Genomic DNA, 17,500 nt, shown 5'->3' with positions numbered 1-17,500 from the left:
ACGATGACAGGTGGAATACAGAGGCTTTAATGAAAAAATTTACGGGTATAAAATATATTAACAAGTATAAAATATGTAAATTTAAAGGTATAAAATAATCATTTTACAGGTACACAATATGTAAATTTACAGTTACAAAATTAATAAATTTACAGTATATAATATGTTAATTAACAGGTACAAAATCTGTAAATTTACAGGTAAAAAAATTTAAAAATTTACAGGTATAAAATTTTAAAAATCTACAGGTATAAAATCTAGAAACTTCAGATATAAAATATGTAAATTTATAGGTATAAAATTAATAAATTTACAGGCATATAATATATAAATTTAAAAGTATATTGAAATTTACATGTATAAAATATAGAATTTACAGGTATAAATTTAATAAATTTACATGCATATAATATATAAATTTATGGGTATAATATAGAAACTTACAGGTATAAAATACAGAAATTTACAGGTATAAAATTAATAAACTTACAGGTATAAAATATATAAACCTACAGGTACAATGTCAACTGTCGGTAGGGTCTACGAGAGTAATTTATTTTTCTTTAACAAGATATCAGTAAAAATGTGTAATATATACAGACACATTTATACATACATACATATATATATATATATATATATATATATATATATATATATATATATATATATATATATATTTATATATACATATATGTGTGCGTGTGTGTGTGTGTGGTGTGTGTGTGTGTATATGTGTGTATTTAGGCAAATGTCAGACACATTAGGGTTCATACGTATTTCAATGGGCGGCAGATGAAATGGTGAAGCGGTGGTAACTGGGGAAAAGATGAAGGGGAGAAACAGACAAAGCGTGAGAAGAAGAAGAAGAAGAAGAAGAAGAAGAAGAAGAAGAAGAATAAAAGGAATAAGAAGAAGTAGGACAAGAGGAGGAGTAGGAGGAGGAGGAGGAGAACGAAACAGAGGATGAGGCAACGCCCTTTGATCACCTCCGAATAATCTGCATGGGAGGAAAGGTCTCAGGCGAGAACGGGGTAGGAAAAGAGACAGGGCAAAAGGTCCTCTTTCTTCGTGGGGAGGAGGAGGAGGAGGAGGAGGAGGAGGAGGAGGAGGAGGAGGAGGAGGGGAGGAGGAGGGGAGGAGGAGGAGGAGGAGGGAAAAGAAAAGACAGAGGAAGGACCACGACAGTGAATACAGCCCGTTAATGCAAGTGCAATCTTTCGCCTTCCTTTCTGCCTCAGTTACCGTTAGAAACGTGCGTGGCTGCATCCGTATGTATCCTTATATCTACGAGCATTTATTATGCATACAAATACATACATACATACATACATACATACATACATACATACATACATACATATACATACATACATATATATGTATGTATATATATATATATATATATATATATATATATATATATATATATATATATATATATATATATATATATATATATATATATATATTGTGTGTTTATGTATGTATGGATATATATATACACATATATACAGTATATATATATGTATATATATACATATATATAGAGTATATATATATGAATGTCAAGCATCTAATCTAGTACGAAGGAGCCGGGAAATTTTACTTTACTTTCCTTTAAGAGCAACTCTCAGCTACAGTGACTTACCGTTGATACAGATAGGTGCATGTATACTTAGGTGTATGTATACTCAGCCTAGGACATTAAAGTCATTTGTTATTTAGCGTTCCTGACCGAAAAAGGGGGATAGGTTCGAATCCTGGTCAGGGCAGAAGTATATATCATAAGTTAAGAAGAAATGACTCAGGTGTAATATTTTTGTCTTTGTGCCTAAAACCATAAAAATTTCATATTTAATAGTTCACGTGTAAAATTTACGGCACACTTTCATGATATATATATATAAAACATATATATATATATAGTATATATATATATATATATATATATATATATATATATATATATATATATATATATGTATGTATATATGTACATATTTGTAGTATTACAGTATATGTATATATATATATATATATATATATATATATATATATATATATATGTATGTATGCATACACACACACACATAAATCTCAAACAAAAGGTTCAACGCCGTAACAGAAGCGACAAAAAACAGCCGCGGTTCCTAACATCATTACAACCTCAATCATCACCGGTGTTGGTGTTGTCGTTCTGTCGTTATCACCACCAGCGTAACAGAGTCGCAAGCCGTCACGCGGCCGCGACAGTTTCACCGTCATTGACGGAAGGTCATGTTCAGAGACAGACGGACAGACAGAGACACAGACAGACATGACAGACAGATTCTTCCTCTTCTTTTTCTGCTTCTTATTCTTCTTCTTCTTCTGCTTCTTCCAAAACAAGGGACGGATGACATGCTTGGGTGAACAGACATCCGACGATGATGTCATGATGTCGGTCTTGTCATCTGCTCTCTCTCTCTCTCTCTCTCTCTCTCTCTCTCTTCTGTCCTTGAAGATCAATCTTTTAAAAACCCGCACAGCGTTTGTGACACTTTTAACCTTTGTTGGTGTGGGTAGGATCGCACCGGTGTTTGTGACTCTTTGACCTTTGTTGGTGTGTTTCGTATGCTGCAGGTTTGTTGATGACGCTTCACGTTCAGATGATTTACAAAGGATAAGTTTATCACTGTGGTTTGTCCGTCAGATAAGACTGCTGTTAATCACGAATCTTTTTCAAGATCCATTCGGTTAAAATCTCGTTTTTTAAACTCACTACAACTTCCATGCACTGGGATTTAGGTTCGGGTCAAAAGTTATCAAGTAAGACAGCCTTGGAATCCTGTTCACAGATGGCAACAAGAACACTGTATGTATGTATGCATGTATATATGTGTATGTATATTATGTATATATATATATATATATATATATATATATATATATATATATATATATATATATATATATATATATATATATATATATATATATATATATATATCTTTGTAATTACGAGAGCAATAAAAGTGAAGTAGATTCAGTAACAAGATGAATTTTGGATATCCGTCAACTATCTGAAATAATAAAAATCCACAATTGTACAAATAAATCATATTATTTACAATTTATCCATATAAAATTGTGGATATTCATTAAACAACAGTTTTTCACGACATTACGAATTTCTCAGCAACTGCCTGAAACTCATAAATATTTCCCCACCAGATCTGTTGTATTCGTAGTCACAAAGATAAGGCTGCGAAGACTAAAGGGACAGATATATGAATACAACAAACCTTCAGAGAAACACCACCCAGTTTCACCAAAGTGGCCCGCAAGGCAAAATGCCAATTCACAATTAAAATGTTTCTTTTTATGTCAATCTGGGTTCGAGCGGGCTATTTGATAAACGTGTAAAACGCTTTAAGTTCTGTGAAATCGACAATTACCTATTTGCATGATGTTCCCTTTGAAAGAGCGTGATAATAATAATAATAATAATAATAATAATAATAATAATAATAATAATAATAATAATAATAATAATTAAGCAGTACTCACAGTAGCACGAGTCTTGAAATGGAGAGACAAATCCACAGTTATTTGTGGGTACATATATTTAAAAATAGATCTCTACATAGAGCTTTCGGGAATCTGTTCGATTCCCCTTTTCAAGGAGAACAGATTCCCGAAAGCTCTCTGGTGAGATCTATTTTTAAGTATATGTACCCAAACATAATCGTGGATTTTTCTCCAATAATAATAATAATAATAATAATAATAATAATAATAATAATAATAATAATAATAATAATAATAGCTACATAGCTGATTTCAGACTGGTGGAATGTACAATGCGAGTTATAATTTCATAAAATCTATGCCCACAGGAAAGAATTTCATGTGAATTTAATAATAATAATAATAATAATAATAATAATAATAACAATAATAATAATAATAATAATAATAATAATAATAATAATAATAATAGTAGTAGTAGTGGTAGTAGTAGTGGTTTACACAGCTGATCTCAGACCGCTGAGATGTACCATTAGTCATATTTATAAAATTTATGCCCGTAAAAAAATTTTCATATAAATTTTATAAAAAAAATCTATTATAAACAAAAAATTGTAACTTATTTTCTTACCTTGTGGCCCCACGGAGTTTCGCAGTCTGAAAGTAAACAAAAGAAAAGGAATTAAAAACCCTTCAGTTAACATATGATAAAAGAGAATTAAAAATAAAAAAGAAAACTTAAATATAAAAGTAAAACTATACACAAAATTAATTTTTTTTTTTAGAATGCATTTTTGCACCTGGGTATTGGCTCTTACGAATAACTTGAATGACAAACTTATGTACCAGGATGACAGATGAGGGGTTTTAGGAACAGGAGTGTAAGGGAGAGGCAGAGAGGGAGAGGCAGAGGAGGAGGGAAGGGGAGGGAGGGGAAGGGGAGGGTCACACGGAAACAATCCTGACCCGACATGCAACGCAACATCCTAAAATGACTCCTGAAGGGGAGGAGAAGGAGGAGGAGGGAGGAGGAGGAGGAGGAGGGAGGAGGAGGAGGAGGAGGAGGGAGGAGGAGGAGGAGGAGGAGGAGGAGGAGGAGGTAGGAGGGAAGGAGGAGGTGTTGAGGTTTGCATGAAGCTATGATAAGGGCCGCTCTTCTCTCTCTCTCTCTCTCTCTCTCTCTCTCTCTCTCTCTCTCTCTCTCTCTCTCTCTCACATGTATAATGGGGTCGGCTGAGGTAGATAGTTTTGCTGGGTTTTCTTTATAAATTTTATATTTTTATTACAGTAATTTTTATATTTTCTAAATTATTAAAATACTCTTTTATTTGTTTTTAATTATTTATTTATTTATTCATAAGAAGCATCAATCATCATCTTTTAATTATCGTTTCAAACGCTCTTTATCAAGTCTTTCGACTTTCTTCTTCCTTCCTTCCACTCACACCCTCTTCTTCATTCTCCTCATTCTCCATCTGTTTCTTCCATCTCCGTCAATGCATGACCGGCAGTGCTGTCCTTCATGTACGCGTGCAATGTGCAATGTTTACTGGCCTAATTACTAAATTGCAAAATTAATGATTGCACCAATTTCCAGTCGCGTAACTGTCGCTTGAAATTACGCCGAGAGAGAGAGAGAGAGAGAGAGAGAGAGAGAGAGAGAGAGAGAGAGAGAGAGAGAGAGAGATGTGTATCTTTTTCATGATTCAATGATCTCGTTATGTCGCACATTCCCACCATGCATGTGGCACTGTTAGTGAAAGTATTTGTGCTGTTTGTTAACAACTAACAGGATATATATAAATTATATATATATATATATATATATATATATATATATATATATATATATATATATATATATATATATATATATATTTATGTACACACATATATATACGTATATTTATGTACACAGTATATATATACATATATATATATATATATATATATATATATATATATATATATATATATATATATACAGAGTATATATATATTATATATATAAATTATATTAGTTGTTATTCTTTGGTTGAAAAGATGAATTCAAAATCCTAAGTGATGTCACCGTTTGTTATCAACTTGCCTGACCTGCGGTCAATCAAAAGTCATAATCATTAACAGTATAATCTTAACAGATATAAAACACTGCAGTCACCAGGTTCTTCACTATGACAAAATCATTAAAAATAAGCAACTAGATTATCAACATTTATCAAACCTCCGAAGTAATCGGTCATATTCCCTTTAAAAAATTTTCAAGAGTATCTCCACATTACAATGAATCTCTTTCATTAAGAGTCAGTCATATATTGTTTCTCTAACTCTTATCTACACCTTATCTCTAAATAAAAACAAGTAAAAAATGCGCCAGAGTTTCTTCGGCGCAATCGAGTTTTCTATACAGCCGCTACAGCGTATAATCAAGGCCACCGAAAATAGATCTTTCTTTCGGTGGTCTCGGTATAATGTTGTATGAGCCGCGCCCCATGAAACTTTAACCAAAGCCCGGTGGTGGCCTAACCTATATCGTTGCCAGAAGCACGATTATGGCTGACTTTAACCTTAAATAAAATAAAAACTACTGAGGCTAGAGGGCTGCAATTTGGTATGTTTGATGATTGAGGAGTGGATGATCTACATACCAATTCGCAGCCCTCTAGCCTCAGTAGTTTTTAAGATATGAGGGCGGACAGAAAAAAGTGCGGACGGACAAACAAAGCCGGCACAAGTTTTCTTTTACAGACAACCAAAAAGGAAGACTCTCTTATCTGGCTTTCAAAAGACTTTTATTGATAGATATCAACTCTACCTTTGGTAGCTGCGTTTAAGATTAGTAAGCAGACATACGTCATCTTTATCATCGTTGATAATTTTCTCTGACAGGTTAATGGAGTCACTATAATCATCTAGGGAGAGTTTCACTTCTTTCTATTACAATGTGTATCGGTTGATACGTACTGTACAATTATCTATGAATAGTTTCACTTCTGTCTTAACAAAATGTACTGTACAATACGTTCTGTACAATACGTTCTGTACATTAAGCACTGTACAATCATCTAGGAATTATTTCACTTCTTTCTATATAACATGTACCTTACAATACGTTCTGTACATTAAATGCTGCACAATGATCTACAAATAGCTTCACTTCTGTCTAAATAAAATGTACCGTACAATATGTAGTGTACATTTAGTACTATACAATTATCTAGGAAATGTTTCACTTCTACCTAAACAATACGAACCGTACAATACGTACTGTACAATCATCTAGAAATAGTTTCACTTCTGTCTTAACAAAATGTACCGTAAAATAGGTTCTGTGCAATAAGTACCATATAAACTGTACAATACGTACAATTTCCCGCCGACCCTTAATAAGGATCAACTTCTATCTTTATATAATTCATTATCAAAGATAAATCACTATCAGCCACCTTCACAATCATTTCCACCATGGAACCTTGATAATGAGTGTCACCGTGTCACCATCATCGCCAAATCCAATGAGAGAGAGAGAGAGAGAGAGAGAGAGAGAGAGAGAGAGAGAGAGAGAGAGAGAGAGAGAGAGTTGAAGTGGGGTGGGGGATGGGAGAGGGATGAGAGTGCGAGACCAGGCACCCCTAGGTAGTTGCATACAATCAGCAGGGGATTTACAGAGGGCGCCACGCCCACTTCCGCCCGTCCCCAACCGACGCCCACGATACAACTCCTCCGCCCATGCCACCCACAGAAGCCTCCCACCCTGTCGTTGAAAGGATATGAAGGATGTATATATATATATATATATATATATATATATATATATATATATATATATATATATATATATATATATATATATATATATATAAGGTTTGCTCATCTTACGACTGAGTAAAAATAAAACAAATAAATAAAATAAATAAGTAAATACATAAAGTTTTTATGTTAAATTTATGAAAGAATATAACAAAGAAATTACTTTGGACTTCTCATATTTTTTGTTTCTTAAATAATGAATCTATTCTTTTTTAATGGTTAGTAAAATTGGTTTTTAATTCAACTAAAGGAATGTGAACACTGGTCGGGAGTGATGGGTCCAATAATAATAATAATATAATAATAATAATAATAATAATAATAATAATAATAATAATAATAATAATAATAATAATAATAATTTATAAAAATCTCATAATCGCATAAAAAAAATGGTGAAGAAATCCAAAATGATGTCAGTGTAAATATATATATATATATATATATATATATATATATATATATATATATATATATATATATATATATACTCAACTGATATATATATATATATATATATACACACGGAATCATTAGAGAGTTAGAGCTTTCAAAACACAGCTGAAAGTCAGAGAGCTCTCATGAAGGAACTAAGATGAAATGCTTGGCTTATTCAAGACCATTTTCTCACGAAGAGACACCTGTCATTCAACCAGTAAGTCCAAATGCTGCTGAAGTACGCTAAAGTGTCAACATGAAGGTCGAACCCTTCATGAAAGATCAAATCCTTCATAAATGATAACACGACAGGTAGGTATAATCAAGACATCAGTGAAGGCCTCAAGAAAACAAGTAAAAACTGCGCCGAAGTGTCTTCGGCGCAATCGAGTTTTCTGTACATCGTATAACCAAGGCCACCGAAAATGTATCTATCTTTCGGTGGTTTCGGTATAATGCTGTATGAGCCGCGCCCCACGAAACTTTAACCACGGCCCGGTGGTGGCATGGCCTATACCGTTGCCAGACGCATGATTATGGCTAAATTTAACCTTAAATAAAATAAAAATTACTGGGGCTAGAGGGCATCAATTTGGTATGTCTGATGACTGGAGGATGGATGATCAACAAAAAAATTTGCAGCCCTCTAGCCTCGGCAGGTTTTAAGATCTGAGGGCGGAGAGAAAAAGTGCGGACAGAAAAAAGTGCGGACGGACAGACAAAGCCGGCACAATAGGTTTGTTGTCAGAAAAATAAAAAATTAAAACAAAAAATACTTTGACATTTATTGTAATAATATTAAAGTTAGTTCCGAGAAGTCAATGTTAAAATGAAAGTTGCTATTTATAATGTTTCAGGTTCATTCTCTCAGCGTTCCTGGAACGAAGATATTTACTGATACAGTTTCTTCGTGTGACACATTCGGGTTTACCCATCAAATCTCTCTCTCTCTCTCTCTCTCTCTCTCTCTCTCTCTCTCTCTCTCTCTCTCTCTCTCTCTCTCTGTATATATATATATATATATATATATATATATATATATATATATATATCAAATCTATATATCTCTCTCTCTCTCTCTCTCTCTCTCTCTCTCTCTCTCTATATATATATATATATATATATATATATATATATATAGCCTATAAAGCAAGTGAAAAAAAATCAATATAAATTTAATCGCCTACAACCAAACAGCTAACCAAATAACCAAAGCCACGTCACCTACAACAAAAACAGCAAACAACAAACAACAATTAACAATATTCTATCAAGCCAAAAGCAATAACGTTGTATCACACTTTTCGATCCGAACTCGTCCGCGTTTGCTTGCTTGCATGCACGCGACCAATTACTCAAGAAGATCTTTTCAGCGCATCCAAGCAATTGCAAAAGTAATTGCCTTCGATTTTTCCGACATTGCAGAAAAAGGTTCTGGGAAAATAAATCATTTTATACATAACAACAGCGAAATACAATATGGCATGCACAAGGTAATTAATGTATATGCAGCTATAATACAGCTGTTGTAATAAGCTTAAAAGCACTGGAGAATACGCTGCTTTAGCTGTAGTTGCTGATGTTGCTGTGTAATCGAGATATATATATATATATATATATATATATATATATATATATATATATATATATATATATATATATATATATATAGAGAGAGAGAGAGAGAGAGAGAGAGAGAGAGAGAGAGAGAGAGAGAGATTATCAAGTTTAGTGCCCAAATGTTCAACGTGGTTCTAGAATTATCAGAAGGAATTACATCTAAAGACTGATTCACGAACGAGAGAGAGAGAGAGAGAGAGAGAGAGAGAGAGAGAGAGAGAGAGAGAGAGAGAGAGAGAGAGAGAGAGAGAGAAATTAACGCCTAAATGTTTAGAATGGTTCTAGTATTATCATCAGGCATTACATCAAAACACCGTTTCACGAACGAGAGAGAGAGAGAGAGAGAGAGAGAGAGAGAGAGAGAGAGAGAGAGAGAGAGAGAGAGAGAGAGCAAGGCGTTTGTATAACACAAACTCAGAATAGCAACACTGGAAGCTGACTTAGCACAGCCGAGGTCAAAAGATATACGAGGAAGGCAAAAGCCTGAGTGAACTCGTGGAATGTATTACACAGCTTCTCAGTAACTGTCATTTCAATTACATTTAAAATTACATTTTCGACAGCTGAATCGAGTCATGCTCTTTAAGAAATGACTGTATACGTCATAGAGTCGGTGCCTTTTGATGTTATTTTGAGAGAGCGTTCTGTAAGCTGTGTAACAACAATTAAATGTTTTGGAAGCTTAATGTTTTTTCCTTGTAAAATATTATTATTATTATTCAGAAGATGAAACCTATTCATATAGGACAAGCTTCCAAAGAATATGGTATTCATTAGGACGAAGTAAGACGAGGTAAAGGGAAATACAGAAAGAAGAGAACACAATTATTATAAAAGGAAAAAAAATTAATAAATTAACAAACATATAAAAAAGTATTAAAATGCAAGGAGAATATACGGACAATAAATATTTTCAGTTACGAGAATAGATGTTAATATGTCATCTCTTCAAACGCCTGTCAATACGGTCCTCACAAAATCAATAACAGTAATAATTATCAACAATGTCATTAATAATGACAATATATGTGGCTAATAAAACAAATAGACACAAAACTAGGCTTCTAATTATCTTTAATCCACCGAATTGGCAACTCAAAAGTCAATCCACTTACTAAACAATTCTAAAAAACTTTCATTTAAAATCTAATCTTCATGTAATGACATTCTTCACGAAGAGATATTTCATAAAATGAAGTGCTTTTAATATTTAAAAAAATGTGTGAACTCTTGGAAAGAGTATTCAGATACAAACACGTGTGTAAACATATTGGAATCTTTCACCTCCCGTGGCAGGATTCGAACTAATGCACAAGAGGTTCAGTTCAGGTATTACTTAATTGCCCAAAAGTGTACCATAGATTTGGTACACCTACCCCAATTTCGGTATGCAGAATGGAGGCGCCTTTGTCAAATCTTTGGGACATTATCATTATTATTATTATTATTATTATTATTATTATTATTATTATTATTATTATTATTATTATTCAGAAGAGGACCCCTATTCTTATGGAACAAGCCCACCACAGAGGCCACTGACTTGAAATTGAAGCTTCCAAAGAATATTACGGTGTTCATTGGAAAGAGGTAACAGAAGGTAACGGAAAATACAGAAAGAAGGGACCACTTATTAAAAAAGGAAAAACATATTAAGAAATTAGCTAATAAATAAATAAATAGGAACAAATGCGAGTAAATTTTTAAAATAAAAGAACTGTATTGCATCACGCTTGAACTTCTGAAGTTCCAACTGAACGACAATTTCAGGTGACCTTAGGTGGCCTTATCTCGACTCTTTCTGACATTACCTAGACTCTTGCTTAATAAGAGAAAGAAAACTAAATAAAAACAGAGAAACGAAAGAAAAGGAAAGGCAAAGAAGGTGTGGGAACCAAAGGCAGTGATCTCCTTACGTAATATGTTATCGAGGGTCATCTTAGGTCACCGGTACAAGGCGCGATTACTCTCGCCACGTAGGCTATGTGCTGTGTGTGTATTCATGGGAAATGCTGCCTGTGGATGTAGTTATTATGAGGTCATGTGGTTATTACGTCATGCATTACGTTCAGTGAAATATGCCTTTTCTAGAAAACTGTTTGGAAAATTTTTGGATTTCAGGGAAAGTGTAAAAACGTGTGAAAATTAATCTGCTTTGGAAATAATATTGCACGGCGATATATTGCTTACTGTTTCTAAACATACACAAACAGATGCACATACACACCTCTAGCTCTTAATGAGTAGAGGGAAGAGGAGGAAAGATATATATATATATATATATATAGATATATAGGATATATATATATATATATATATATATATATATATATATATATATATATATATATATATATGTATAAAATACATTATATATATATTATATATATATATAATATATATATATTTGTATAAAATATATATATATTATATATATATATTCCTTATTCCTGAGAAGCTTGCTCAAGGAGAAAAAGAAGTCAAGACTTATTCAAAGTCTACATAAAAGACATAATATATATATATATATATATATATATATATATATATATATATATATATATATACAGTATATATATATACATATATATACATATATATATATATATATATATATATATATATATATATATATATATATATATATATATATATATATATACAGTACACATCATCGACGCAACAGTAAACATTCCAAGGAACCAGAGGAACATGTAATTATTACGAAACCCAGCGAGAAACACTAGCTAACCGACCCACGATCACATGACGCCATGACGTAGCGCACATTCCCTGGTAGCGCCAACGCTAATGACAGGTAGCGGCCATCAACCATAGCGCAACATAAAGAGACCAAATCGAGATACTTAGAGAGACCTGTCGCAACAACAATACATACATCTGGTCTCGACAAACTAACTTATATAATTGCAATATCGTGATACACTTTCGTAAATCAGCACTGGTCGAAGTTCGTTGCGAAACGGAAAATGTCGCCCAATGGCGTGTCCACATAACAGTAAATAGTGCTATAAAACACGTTATAAACACGTCACATACATATCGCCAACAGGTTGAAAACAAGTCGGCAAGTTAACCCATATGTATCATAAACAAGCTGAAAACAAGTTGGCAAGTTATTGAATACATGTAACAAACAGGTTGAAACCCTGTCGGCAAGTTATCACATATCTAGAAAACATGAAAACAAGTTGGCTAGTTGTCACGTACATGTCACAAACAATTTGAAAACCAGTCAGCAAGTTATTGCACACATGTCATACACAGGTTGAAACCCTGCCGGCAAGTTATCACATACACATCATAAACAAACTGAAAACAAGTCAGCAAGTTATCGCATACATATCACAAAAAGACTGAAAATAAGTCAACAGGTTGTGACGTACATGTAACAAACAGGTTGAAAATAAGTCGGCAAGTTGTCACATACATGTCACAAACAATATGAAAACAAGTCAACGACCGTAAGTGGAGAACAAACCTTTGGCAAATGCTGGTTAATGGTATGAAGCACTGGTCAGGACTACCAATAAGTCACCGACTTGTATCCAACCTGTTTGTGATGTGTGTGCAATAAGTCGCCAACATGTCTATGACATGTTTGACTGTGGAAGCACCATAATTTAACAGGAAATAGATACTGAAACTAAACGTCCACACAGACGAACGAGAAGCCAGCATTCACCAAAGTCGTTTGGTAAATCAGATGTTTTGATACAAGAAGTACAAAAAACGACGGGTATGATACTTGTATGATACCAGGAACGCCACTGAATATGATGACTTTCAGAATGAATAATTGAGACTCAAGTTCTTTAATCTATGATTTATTTGACGAGTCACTGGGGAATGTCTTACATGGGTGATAATGATGAAAAGAGTTTTAAATTACTACAATACTAAATATTAATATCCCGGCGAGAAATATATATATATATATATATATATATATATATATATATATATATATATATATATATATATATATATATATATATATATATAACAAACCAAAGAAAATACATTGAAGATGGAACACCATAAAATGTAAAAACAAAGAATAATAATGAAGAGACATGGTAATAATAATAATAATATAATAATATAATAATAATAATAATAATACTCGCAGCTCAGGGAGGATTTGAAGCAGGTCGAATAGTGATGATGATGTTCATGAGGATAATAATGATTTTGATGATAACACAAGTGCAAGATAATAAATGACAATACCGTAACCTACAATGCGCCAGACACGCGATGGAAGAAGCAAAGAAAAGGAAGAAAAGAGGAAGAACGACAGACAGTGATAATAAAAACAGTATGGTTAAAAAGAGAGAGAGAGAGAGAGAGAGAGAGAGAGAGAGAGAGAGAGAGAGAGAGAGAGAGAGATCTCACAGAGCACAGAGAGAGAGAGAGAGAGTCAAGTCAACAAGCATGTCAAGGCCTTCCTCCTCCTCCTCCTCCTCCTCCTCCTCCTCCTCCTCCTCCTCCTCCTCCTCCTCCTCCTCCTCCTCCTCCTCCTCCGTAAGAACCGTGACTGATTTGTTCTGGGCTGGTAGGCAGCAGGTATAGTAGGCTCCCGTATCTGATCTATTAACCTCTTTCCGGCGTTCCGGGGCTTTTCGGAAGACCCAAGGCGTCTCTCTGCTGCTACTGCTTCTGCTTCTGTTACTGCTCCGCTGCTACTTTCCCCTCGTAACATCAGTAACAATTTTCCATTACAAATATAGCCTTGTTACTTTCACGGTATCCAAACATATTCAGTCACGTACTCTACATGTGTAACGTTGGTGGTTTGAGTTTATTTTTTTTAACTGTAGATTTGTAACAGATACAGACAGCATTCATGCATACATACTTCTACACATGCATGCATATATACATACATACATACATACATATATATATATATATATATATATATATATATATATATATATATATATATATATATATATATTTATATATATACGAAATTTTTATCACACCGTGATTTATATACAGTCATGAAGCTACAAATGTCGTTTAATATCCCGATGGGGAATTATCACCGAAAGAATTATAAGTGATGAATGGATCGCTACTGCCGGGTCTCGATCCTTCGACACAGTTACCTTCCAATGACTCCAGTCGACGGTCTACCGATATTTATCACTTATAATTCGCCCTTCGGAGATAATTCCCTATCGGGAATATTCCCGAAGTAGAGTGAATTGGATATTAAACAACATTTGAAGCTTCATGATTGTGTATATATATATATATATATATATATATATATATATATATATATATATATATATATATATATATATATATATATATGTTATATGTGTTTGTGTGCGTGTGTGTGTGTATGTGACTGTGCGTAAGCAAATACATTTTAACAAAGGTACCCAACGTACACCCCCATCCCCCCACCGATATCACTGAAACAGAAACCAGAACATCGCCGGCCGTTCTGTTTGACAAAGACTTTCAACATCACTCAAACGAATTTCCTCGAAACGAGGCAGCCATCTTGAAAAAGGACTCCATCCAGCTTATTGAGTTTTAGTTCAAGTTATCTGGCAGCTCTTCTACAGTGCTTGAAAACGAAATCTGAGCTCGGGAATCAGTACAGAAGGTGACTGTTTATATTATGAAAGGATATATCATACGATATAAACACTTGACAATAATCTACCATTTAATTTTAAACGGTATTTTAGAGTTCAAGCATAGTTGACACCGAAAATTATATATATATATATATATATATATATATATATATATATATATATATATATATATATATATATATATATATATATATCATATATATATAATATCAGTAGGTTAAAAAGAATACGATATATTAAGAGGAAGAAAAAAAGCTTTAAAAAATAAAAAATAAAACTGTTTTATACCTCCAACTTTTATTTTGCATTCCTCTTTATAAAATTGGGTAATCAGAACTGGAAAGCCTTCAAGAATAAATGAACAAATACGAATTATATATATATAAATAAAGAGAGAGAGAGAGAGAGAGAGAGAGAGAGAGAGAGAGAGAGAGAGAGAGAGAGAGAGAGAGAGAGAGATCTGAGTATCCTAAGTTCTTACATACAATGTCGAATAATATTTATGAAAAAAAAAAAAAAAACTGAGCATAAAAGTGAATTCTCGCTCCTGCGTTTTTACAACCCACGAACACGGAAGCTGGTAGCTGGACTGAAAGGTCACGATAATGGAAACAACAAAACAACAAAACAACAACAGTTGAAAAGACAACATAAACAACAACAGTAGTAGTATCACAAGGGACTGATTAACTTTCAATTCGTAAACCTATTTATTTATTAGTAATATTTCAACAAGGTTGCCAGTTACATTGAAGAATAGGGACATCACCAAATGCTTCCCCTAAGCGTGTCATGACACTATTACAGAGAGAGAGAGAGAGAGAGAGAGAGAGAGAGAGAGAGAGAGAGAGAGAGAGAGAGAGAGAGAGAGAGAATAAAAGCAGAAATGTTAACAAAGAAGGAGAGAGAACAACGATAGTAAAAGCAGAGAGATTAATGCACAGAGAGAGAGAGAGAGAGAGAGAGAGAGAGAGAGAGAGAGAGAGAGAGAGAGAATAAAAGAGAATAAAAGCATAGATTAATACTGAGAGAGAGAACAGAGAAGAGAGAGAGAGAGAGAGAGAGAGAGAGAGAGAGAGAGAGAGAGAGAATAAAAGCAAAGATTAATACAGAGAGAGAGAACAACAATAACAGAAGCAGAGAGAGAGAGAGAGAGAGAGAGAGAATAAAAGCATAGATTAATACTGAGAGAGAGAACAGCAATAACAGAAAGAGAGAGAGAGAGAGAGAGAGAGAGAGAGAGAGAGAGAGAGAGAGAGAGAGAAGCATGAACACGGGAGTGGCACCGCCAGTGCCATGAACGTAACAGATTGACTGGCGTGCCACGGTGCCATCAAGTCCCCCACGAGAGAGAGAGAGAGAGAGAGAGAGAGAGAGAGAGAGAGAGAGAGAGAGAGAGAGAGAGAGAGAGACTCAGCCAGCCACGGACCGGGTCAGTTTCCTAAACACGGACGCACCAGTCCAGTACGTGACCAGTTCCTTTCATTAGCTAACAGTCCGGATTGATAAATCGCTCATGGATTGATAAATCCCAGTGGGGTGATTGCGCCAAGATTAGCCAATGATGTAGCGGCATTTTTTTTTTCTCTCTCTCTCTCTCCCGCTACGGTTGTATCGTCTACTTGGTTTGTTACCTTCCGTGGTTCTTTTTTTTCGACACGACTGGCTGACCCTGTTATTATGAGAGAGAGAGAGAGAGAGAGAGAGAGAGAGAGAGAGAGAGAGAGAGAGAGAGAGAGAGAGAGAGAGAGGAGGGGAGAGTATATGATTGGGGGAAGGGGGTGTGCCTGTAGTTGTTTATCCACCATCCTCCTTCAACCTCCCTTAAACCATTTCAAAAACAGTGAGAGAGAGAGAGAGAGAGAGAGAGAGAGAGAGAGAGAGAGAGAGAGAGAGAGAGAGAGAGAGGGGGTGGGGGAGGGGAGAGTATATGATTGGGGGAAGGGGGTGTACCTGTAGTTGTTTATCCACCATCCTCCTTCCACCTCCCTTGAACCATTTCAAAAAGAGAGAGAGAGAGAGAGAGAGAGAGAGAGAGAGAGAGAGAGAGAGAGAGGGGGAGGGGAGAGTATACGAGAGGGAGGGGTGTGCCTGAGTTGTTTATCCACCATCCTCCTTCAACCTCCCTTAAACCATTTCAAAAACAGAGAGAGAGAGAGAGAGAGAGGAGAGAGAGATGAGAGGGGAGAAGGGTGTACCTGTAGTTGTTCATCCACCATCCTCCTTCAACCCCCGCCCACCCCGAAACCATTTCAAAAACAAAGAGAGAGAGAGAGAGAGAGAGAGAGAGAGAGAGAGAGAGAGAGAGAGAGAGAGAGAGAGAGAGAGAGCCTTTGATATTACAGTTATAAAAAAAATAAACGGTAAACAAATAGACAAAAGAAGTGTTACAATCAATTTGCTACGGGCGTACCTTTCCCAGAAGTGAGGTTGGCGTAATAAAATGCTGACAATAGGTAATTACAGTCAATCGG

General features: G+C 34.5%; 1 protein-coding gene across 2 annotated transcripts in view; it reads right to left on the bottom strand.

Moving 5' to 3' along the window:
* Positions 1 to 17,500, bottom strand: part of LOC136832690 (uncharacterized) — a 279,608-nt gene that overhangs the window by 198,840 nt on the left and 63,268 nt on the right. For both annotated transcript variants that reach the window (XM_067094081.1, XM_067094080.1), the window contains one exon: positions 4,145 to 4,170. The gene's annotated coding sequence lies outside the window, so the exon portion shown is untranslated. The remainder of the gene's footprint in view (positions 1 to 4,144; positions 4,171 to 17,500) is intronic.

The sequence above is a fragment of the Macrobrachium rosenbergii genome, chromosome 50, assembly GCF_040412425.1.
Source record: "Macrobrachium rosenbergii isolate ZJJX-2024 chromosome 50, ASM4041242v1, whole genome shotgun sequence".
Lineage (NCBI taxonomy): Eukaryota > Metazoa > Arthropoda > Malacostraca > Decapoda > Palaemonidae > Macrobrachium > Macrobrachium rosenbergii.
This window is presented reverse-complemented; position numbering and strand designations above follow the sequence as displayed.